Source organism: Saccopteryx leptura, chromosome 3 (assembly GCF_036850995.1).
Source record: "Saccopteryx leptura isolate mSacLep1 chromosome 3, mSacLep1_pri_phased_curated, whole genome shotgun sequence".
In the NCBI taxonomy this organism is placed as follows: domain Eukaryota; kingdom Metazoa; phylum Chordata; class Mammalia; order Chiroptera; family Emballonuridae; genus Saccopteryx; species Saccopteryx leptura.
The window spans coordinates 23162064-23171909 of NC_089505.1; positions in this window are offsets into that span (position 1 = coordinate 23162064).

The window sequence follows — 9846 nt, forward strand, 5'->3', positions numbered from 1 at the left end:
ACTGGTGACATGAATTATCTCCGAGAGATGGTGTTGTGATTCCCTGCCATAAGTTATTTGGACAGCTCTTACGGTAACTCGGCTTTACTCTGTAACACCTCATAACTCACTGCTGTCAGCTGCAAAGGGTGGGAGGAAGTCCTCAGATCCAAATGCCCTCTTCTATTACTGCTCCTTCCATTATTTTCTTAAACAGAAAAACTCTGTCATAGTAATCACTGGTAGAATTTTCCTTTGAACTACATGGCTTCTATGCTTTAAATTTTCTTCTCTAATGAATACAGTTAAATAGCCTCTTGAAAGAAGTGGGAAGATTCTGCTCCTTTCTGTCCCCGGTGTAGTCATCTTTCAACTTTCTGGAACAAATATTTGCATTATGACATAGTCATTTTTTCATGTTCACTTTGGGACAAAAGGCTTATTTGCAACTTGATGAGGTCACCCAGGCTCTGTCTGAATGTGTGCCATGTCATTATGCTGTTAGAAACAGCAGGAGGAAATATGGGGTGAGGGCATCTCATGGTTTTCATGCAAAACTGATACAATTAGCTGTCATTTCAGACAAATGCCGGAAGATGGCAGTCCTATTTGTTCAGGACTTTATGAATTTTGCAAGACCCACGAGTCCTCTTTGGTTTCAACATGATTATAGCTCATGAAGGAACCCAGAAATTAGTTTTTGTTACTATAGAAACCAAGTGGAATGTATGATTTTTTTTTTAAAGAAACAGTCTCAAAAATCAGGTAAAAATAATAGAGTACACTACTAGAATAAAAGGTACCAGGAAAAACAAATAAATGTTTACCTCTTATAGCAGCACTGTGAAATCCTTGGTCCTTAAAAGTTCTCTTGGAGATGTATTTTCTTTTTTTTTATTATTTTTTAAAAAGTATATTCAATTTAGCTTTTGAGGGTGTCTATTTCTTTAAAATATTTTAAGTTAATTTGTAGTGCTGTGAAGTGCAATAAATATATGAGCAGAAAACTGAAATGAATTGTTTCACTACAGGAAATAGACCAGGATACTCTTCATGCTTTTTAGTTGCGTATAGAGATCTCAATAAAAGAAGAATCTAAAAGAGTGTTAAATTTAGAAAACAAAATTGTCCTGTTTCTTCTTCCTCCTAAAGTTATTAATAATTCAGATAGTATTGCAATTGCTTTCATTGAGTTTATTTACTATATGATCTACAAGGGGCAAAGATCATTTTTGACTACTTTAATTAGAACATTTAACATTAGGACACTCAAGAACTCTCCTTTTATTTAGGATTTGCTGGGGCCTCTGTCTTATTATATTTAAATTTCACATGGAAGCAACTAACAAGTGATCATAAACACTACATATAAAAACCTACATTTTAATAAAGCAACTTTTTTCTACATTTTGGGAGTAAACAATCACATGATTGTACTACCAATAAAAAACATCATAACAATTGTCACGTCATCCATGACAGTGACAATCCATGAGGAAGAGATGTATAGAACAATGAAGAGGCGCTAGTGAAAACAAAACTATTTAACTCTGATAGACTCCCAGCCTCTAAAACCCTCTCTTACCTGGGAGGTATAACCCTCTTCTAAATGTTTTAGGACCCTAATTTATCATGATCCAAGGTCCAGATTGAGCCCAGTGTTGTATAGCTCAGCATTTTTCCCTTTGCTGATGGCATGCCTCTTACTTTGAGCACCACTCTGGATAACTAGATTTTGTTTGTTTGTTTTTTGCTTTCTCTAAAATCTTTCCTATGGAGTGTCCCTCATCTATTATCTGGATCCTTCCTGCCTCATATCATAACCCTTGTTTAGGTAATCTAATATTTTTATTTATTAATACTAAATCACTGCTTTATTCTAGCTATTGCTCTTCTGGGGAGACAAGAACCCTGGTCTTGAATCACAGTTGGGTCACTGGTAATGGCCTGCTATTTAATGGCTGACCCCTTCTACACTTACAGTGATTCTGCCTCTTCTTCGAGGACTATCCCCCCTTCCATAACTCTCTTCCCATTCTCTTTAGATCCATGCCCCACTGCCATGGTCACTCTAGGGTTCACTTAGACTCTGATTTGATGTCACAAACAGATCCTTGCCTGTGTCTTGTTTGTCTAATAGAATCTTATTGTTGTACTTGCAACTTAATGTGCTCCTAAGTTGTGCCCACAACTCCTATGCAGCACTTTTAGTTCCAGAACTTGACTTTGTGGCTATAAGTGGAAATGCTACATAATGTTATTATACATTTCTTCCATATTCTGTGATATTACATTGGTAGCTTGAAATCAGTGCTGGTGGCAGAACTTACCCATGTGAATTGGGGAGCCCTAAAAACCAGGCTTTCTCCCCATAACCCCAGAAGATCGGGTGTTAAACAATTACCAGAATGTTACTATTCCTCAACTCTCACATGACCAGTATTGACCTTTCCCCCAAAGTGATACTTTGCTAATATTATTGCAGAAAATATCAGATTCACCCAGAGGTTCAAGTCAGAACCTCAAGAATGATCTTTAACACTTACCTTTGAAAGCTGCTGACTGACTGCCATTTTCCTTCTCTGCTGCCTTGCCCATCACGTAGCAACAGCTTCATGATATACCACACACCTCCCGCTCTGGAGTCCATTTTCCACTCTAGAGTAAAAGTGAATTTTCTAGAAGCAAGTCTCTCCCCTGTTGACAGTCCTTCAATGGTTTTTCTCAAAACAGAGGTTCTCATAGTGCAAGTGTAGATCATAGACATTAAGAATTCCAGGGAACTTGCTAAAAATGCAAATTCTCAAGTTTAATCCCAGACCTATTTATATTGGAAACTCAAGCTCTCTAGGTAATTCCAATTTACACCCAAGCTTGAGACCCACTGACTTTTTTTTTTTTTTTTTTTCATTTTTCTGAAGCTGGAAACAGGGAGAGACAGTCAGACAGACTCCTGCATGCGCCCGACCGGGATCCACCCGGCACGCCCACCAGGGGGCGACGCTCTGCCCACCAGGGGGCGATGCTCTGCCCATCCTGGGCGTCGCCATGCCGCGACCAGAGCCACTCCAGCGCCTGGGGCAGAGGCCACAGAGCCATCCCCAGCGCCTGGGCCATCTTTGCTCCAATGGAGCCTCGGCTGCGGGAGGGGAAGAGAGAGACAGAGAGGAAAGTGCGGCGGAGGGGTGGAGAAGCAAATGGGCGCTTCTCCTATGTGCCCTGGCCGGGAATCGAACCCGAGTCCTCCGCACGCTAGGCCGACGCTCTACCGCTGAGCCAACCGGCCAGGGCCGAGACCCATTGACTTAATACGGCTTTCAAACTCCTTTAATAGTTATAGTCTTTAAAAACCTGTGCTGATTTACCTCTTCCCTATGTTTCTTTTATCTTTCTCCAACTTGAATTTTCTGCTTTTGCAGTATAAAAATACTTTCAGTTCTGGCTGGATAGCTCATTTGGTTAGAGCACCTTCCTTACATGCAAAAGGTTGTGGGTTCAATCCCCAGTCAGGGCACATACAGGAACAGATTGATGTTTCTGTTACTCTCTCCCTTCCTCTCTCTAAAATCAATAAGTAAATTAAAAAAAAAAATACTCTGTTTTTCTACTTGTAGTCATGTTTTATTCAGTAATTGGCCCTTTGCACATGCCAGCACTTGAGGTTTTCTCTCTTTTCTTTGTCTTCCTCTGCCTAAACATTTATTTCTTCAAATTTTAATGTCCCTCTTTTAAATCAGAGTGAGGCATAATCATTTTTATAATTCAGAATTTTAAAGACAATTGCATGTCCAGGGTGGAATATGACCCTGTTTTATTTTATTTAGCATAATCTTAAAATTCTTAACTTGTTATATTTCAAGTGACTTGTAAATATAATTATATATCATATTGATTCAGAATAATTTAAGCAATTAAAATCACTTTATTCTTAATGTCAAAATGATATTTCCTCCCTAAATTACTTTAAATTATAGGGCTGACAAAATCTTTAGTAATACCAGATCAACTTACAGATGCAAGAACACACTTTCCCTTTTAAAAATTGATTATGTAATGAATGAGAACCCAACTGAGGTAGAAACACGGGCATTGGCAACCTAGTAACATAGTTATTGGATTTGTATTAGGGTAATGCAATGAAAAAGAAAACAACTAAAAAATGAACTTTGTATTTTCTTTCTTTTTTTTTTTTTTGTATTTTTTTCTGAAGTTGGAAACGGGGAGGCAGTCAGACAGACTCCTGCATGCGCCCGACCTGGATCCACCCGGAACACCCACCAGGGGGTGATGCTCTGCCCATCTTGGGGCGTCGCTCTGCCACAATCAGGGCCATTCTAGCGCCTGAGGGAGAGGCCACAGAGCCATCCTCAGCGCCCCGGCAAACTTTGCTTCAGTGGAGCCTTGGCTGCGGGAGGGGAAGAGAGAGACGGAGAGGGGGAGGGGTGGAGAAGCAGATGGGTGCTTCTCCTGTGTGCCCTGGCCGGGAATCGAACCCGGGACTCCTGCTCGCCAGGCCAATGCTCTACCACTGAGCCAACCGACCAGGGCAACTTTGTATTTTTGAAAATAGAAAAATCATATACTGAAATTTTCATATAAAAAAAGAGATATAAGAGAAGAAGAAACACTGTCACCTTGTCATACTGGAAAAGTTAATATAGTCAGCCTTTCAAAATATGTTGATTTCTAAAATCATTGTACCTATATATTCTGGTGAATGTCTTTGCCTTATGTCTGTTTTGAAGTGCTTGTTTTAAAAATGTATAAATATAATAAGTCTTGCTTATTGCTTGAAGATGATTCAATAATTTAAAAAAATTACACTTTAAAGCAAAATTTTGAGGCCCTGGCCGGTTGGCTCAGCGGTAGAGCATTGGCCTGGCGTGCGGGGGACCCAGGTTCGATTCCCGGCCAGGGCACATAGGAGAAGTGCCCATTTGCTTCTCCACCCCCACCCCCTCCTTCCTCTCTGTCTCTCTCTTCCCCTCCTGCAGCCAAGGCTCCATTGGAGCAAAGATGGCCCGGGCGCTGGGGATGGCTCCTTGGCCTCTGCCCCAGGCGCTAGAGTGTCGCTCTGGTCGTAGCGCATCGCCCCCTGGTGAGCGTGCCGGGTGGATCCCGGTCGGGTGCATGCGGGAGTCTGTCTGGCTGTCTCTCCCCGTTTCCAGCTTCAGAAAAAGAAAAAAGAAAAAAAAAATTAAAAAAAAAATTTTGAACCCCAGCAAACATTTATATCACACCTGCAAGTTTAGTGGAAAAAAGAAAACAAGAAGCACAGGCTTTTCAAAGGTGAAAATGTACTAAATGCAGCTGAATAGTCTCCACATAAGCCTGTCTTTTTCTTTGACATCTTAGAATGAGATTTTTTTTTTTTTTGTATTTTTCTAAAGTTGAAAACGGGAGGCAGTCAGATAGACTCCTGCATGTGCCCGACCAGGATCCATCTGGCACGCCCACCAGGGGGCGATGCTCTGCCCATCTGGGGCATAGCTCTGTTGCGACCAGAGCCACTCTAGCGCCTGAGGCAGAGGCCACAGAGCCATCCCCAGCGCCCGGGCCAACTTTGCTCCAATGGAGCCTCGGCTGCGGGAGGGGAAGAGAGAGAGAGAGAGGAAGGAGGGGGGGGGTGGAGAAGCAGATGGGCGCTATCTTGTGTGCCCTGGCCGGGAATCAAACCCGGGACTTCTGCACGCCAGGCTGACGCTCTACCACTGAGCCAACCAGCCAGGGCCTTAGAATGAGATTTTAAAAATAATTTCAACCATCTGCTAGAATCTGAGGAAAGACTATACCAGCCATTAATGGGATTTAAAAAAAAAGTTCTTGATATTGAGCATCAAAAAATCAAGAAAGAGTAAAAAGTGAAAGGTAAAAAAAAATTTTTTAACCTTGTTAATCCCTGGTGATTTATGGAAAAATTGTTTCGATTAATGGTATTATGATTGAATTAGGTTGACCTTTCCTCTTTAGCTCCAACAGTTTATAATTCTAGCTGTTCTGTATGCACCTTTCTTTTTTTTTTTTTTTTTTTCAGAGATAGAGAGAGTCAGAGAAAGGAATAAATAGGGACAGACAGACAGGAACGGAGAGAGATGAGAAGCATCAATCATCAGGTTTTCATTGGTGACACCTTAGTTGTTCATTGATTGCATTCCTCATATGTGCCTTGAGCGTGGGCCTTCAGCAGATCCAGTAACCCCTTGCTCAAGCCAGCGACCTTGGGTCCAAGCTGGTGAGCTTTTTGCTCAAACTAGATAAGCCTGTGCTCAAGCTGGCAACCTCGGGGCCTCGAACCTGGGTCCTTCCGCTTCCCAGTCCAACGCTCTATCTACTACGCCACCACCTGGTCAGGCTTGTATGCACCTTTCTTAAGCCAGCCACCTGGATCATTTTTATGGAATTCTGCCTCCTGGATTTTGAGTGATGCCTGAAATCTAAAAATAAAATAAAATAAATAAAAAACAATACCTGGACCAAAGCAAATCCAAACAACAGCTGCACAAAATCAGGCTTCTCATTATTTAGAAACATTTCTAAGACATAAAGGATTCTATTCTCTTTGTTGCTTATACTCTTCAAGTCAGGAACATTAATGAAATTACTTCTCCTGCCACTAAATGGACTGCACAGACCCCTGATGTATAACTATCACTAAAGCTGTGTTTGCACTGGAGAAGCAGTACCCACAGTTGGTGTAGAAATAAACTCATAGGGTTTTGTTTTTTTAAGATTTCTGTTCTATTGCATCTCAGCCTATAGCCTGCAGCTTCCAGCCACTAAACATTTACAAGTGTATTCTTTGTTTGAATTACTTTTTTTGACATAAAATATTATATTAGTTTCAGGTATAGAACCTAGTGATTAGACACTGTATAACTTACTAAGGGATCATTCTGATAAATCTAGTGCTTACCTGGCAACATACATAGTTACAATATTACTGACCGTATTCCCTATTCTGTACTTTACATCCCCATGACTAGGCTCTACCAGTGTGTACTTATTAATCCCTTCAGCTTTTTGAACCACCCCCAAACCCCCTTCCATCTGGGAGCCATCAAAATATCTGTATCTATGAGTCGGTTTCTGTTCTGCATTTTTATTTATTTTGGTTTTTTAGATTCCACATTGATATTAAATCATATGGCTTTTGTCTTTCTTTGTCTAACTTATTTCACTCAAAACAATATCCTCTAGGTTCATCAATGTTGTTGCAGATGGTAAGATTTTATTCTTTTTTTATGGTTGAGTCATATTCCATTGTATATGTGCACCATTTCTTCTTTACCCATTTATCTATTGATGAACGCTTTGGTTCCTTCTATATCTTGGCTATTGTAAATAATGCTGCAATGAACATATGTCTTTTTTTTTAATTTTTCCAAAGTGAGAAGTAGGTCAGGGCAGGGGGAGGGAGACAGACGAACTCCTGAATATGCCCAACTGGGATCCACCCAGCATGCCCACTAAGGGGTGATGCTCAGTCTATCTGAGGCATTGCTCCACTGCAATCAGAGCCATCCTCAGCGCCTGAGGCGGAGGCCATGGAACCATCCTCAGCACCCAGGCCCGGGCCAACTTTGCTTCAGTGGAGCCTTGGCTGCAGGAGCGGAAGAGAGAGACAAAAAGAAAGGAGAGGGGGAAGGGTGGAGAAGCTGATGGGCACTTCTCCTATGTGCCCTGGCCAGGAATCGAACCCGGGACTTTCACACGCCAGGCTGACGCTGTAGCACTGAACCAACCAGCCAGGGCCGAACGCATGACTTTTTGATTTAGTGTTTTGGGTTTCTTCAAATAAATACCTGGAAGTGGAATTTCTGGATCCTTCTTTGTCTCTTGTTACATAGCCTTTGTTTAAAGTCTATTCTATCTGGTATCAGTATTGCTACACCAGCTTTTTATTTTTTCCATTTTTCATGAAATAACTTTTTCCATTCCTTTACTTTTAGTCTGTGGTGTCTTTTGAGCTGAAGTGAGTCTTTGAGTCTTTTGTAGATAGCACATGCTGAGTCCATGGGCAGCACTTACTCTGGGGCTCAGGAAGGAGCTCTGGAGCCTGTGGAATCTGCCTCCCCTTCAGTGTCCCTTGTGGAGGAGGTCGGGTAGTGTTTTGATGTGGTCTGAAGCTGTACTGGTTGCCCTGGCCCAGGAGGTGCCAGGGAGGTGCAGGCCAAGGTTAGCCCCAACTGTGCCTTGCCCCGGGCCACCCAGCATGAGTCATAGAGCAACCTACACATTGCTGCTCCCTGTGCTGGGCTTAAATTGTCTCAAAGAGGCCAAGCTGTGAACCAAGGCTGGCTGCTGCTAGTGCTGAGCCTGGGGCCACTTAGTGAGAGATATATGGCCTGCAGAGGCCAGATGCTGCTTGTTTGAGAGATTTTAGGAAAGTCTGAAGTATGAGCCAGGATGGGCCATTTATATAGAAAAGCGACTGGAAATGTCTCGGGTTGGGCCTGTAAGTTGGGTGGAGAGGAGTCTTAAGAAACCAGCAGGGTGTGGCAAACAGTGTTAGCCAGGTTGATGGAGACTCAGATACGGGGCCCACCGGCCACTCTGTAGGGGGAGGGCTCAGAAAAGGAACAACGGCCTCTGCCAGCACTTCTGTCTGGGAAAAAGCTTCCCGTTTAGCTCTGGTCCCATGTCAGACAACTCAGTTCGTCTCCTTGTGTCCCTGGCACCTTTGAAATTGCTGCCCCAGCGCTGGAGCTCCCTCTGAGGAAGTGAGTCTGAGCAGGTCTGTGCCCAGACCCTTTAAAAGGAACGCCTGGGACTCTAGGAGCCCTCCGTGTTACGTAGCCACGATCTCCGATACTTGCAAGTATGGGGTCAGATCTTCCTGGCGGTGGAACTGAGGCTGCGGGGTCTGGTGTGGTTCTGGGACTCCTTGCTCCTCAGGGGGACCTCTGCAGCTGAGATATCTTTCCCAATTTTGTGTGTGTGTGTGTGTGTGTGTGTGTGTGTGTGTGTGTGAGAGAGAGAGAGAGAGAGAGAGAGAGAGAGACAGAGTCAGAGAGAGGGACAGAAAGGGACAGACAGACAGGAAGAGAGAGAGAGGAGAATCACCGGGGGGTTACAGCAGACCAAGTGGCCCCTTGCTCAAGCCAGCGACCTTGGGCCCAAGCTTTTTAATCCCTTCACCTCTTCGCCTTGCTCAAACCAGATGAGCCTGCACTCAAGCTGGTGACCTCGGGGTTTCGAACCTGGGTCCTCTGCCTCCCAGTCCAACGCTCTATCCACTGCACCACTGCCTGGTCAGGCTCTTTCAGGCTCTTTCCCTATTTTTATCTCTCATATGTGAGTATGGGCCCAATAATTCCTCATCTCCCCATTACTCTACCAGTCTCAACGTGACTCCTTTATATCTTTGTTTCTTCTTCTTCTTTTTCAAGTGAAAGGTGGGAGATAGAGAGACAGGCTCCCACATATGCCCCTACTAGGAACCATTCAGAAACCCCTGTCTGGGACTGATCCTCTGACCATTTGGGGCCATGCTCCCAATCGAGCTATTTTTAGTGCCTGAGAAGAAGGTTTCAAGGAGCCAGAGAGAGAGAGAGAGAGAGAGAGAGAGAGAGAGAGAGAGAGAGAGAAGGGGGAGAGTGAGGGGTGGAGAAGCAGACGGTGGCCTCTCCTCTGTGCCCTGACCGGGAACGTCCACATACTGGGCCAACATTCTACCCCTGAGCCAACTGGCTGGGGCCGCTTCTTTATATCCTTAGTTATAAGACTTCCGTTCAGTGAGGTTTCAGGCAGTTCTGAATAATGATTGTTCTGTAGTTAAGCTGTGATTTTGATGTGGATGTGAGAGGATTGGCATACCACATTTATCTCTGCTGCCATCTTGACCTTACCTGAGTGAAAGCAGAAATG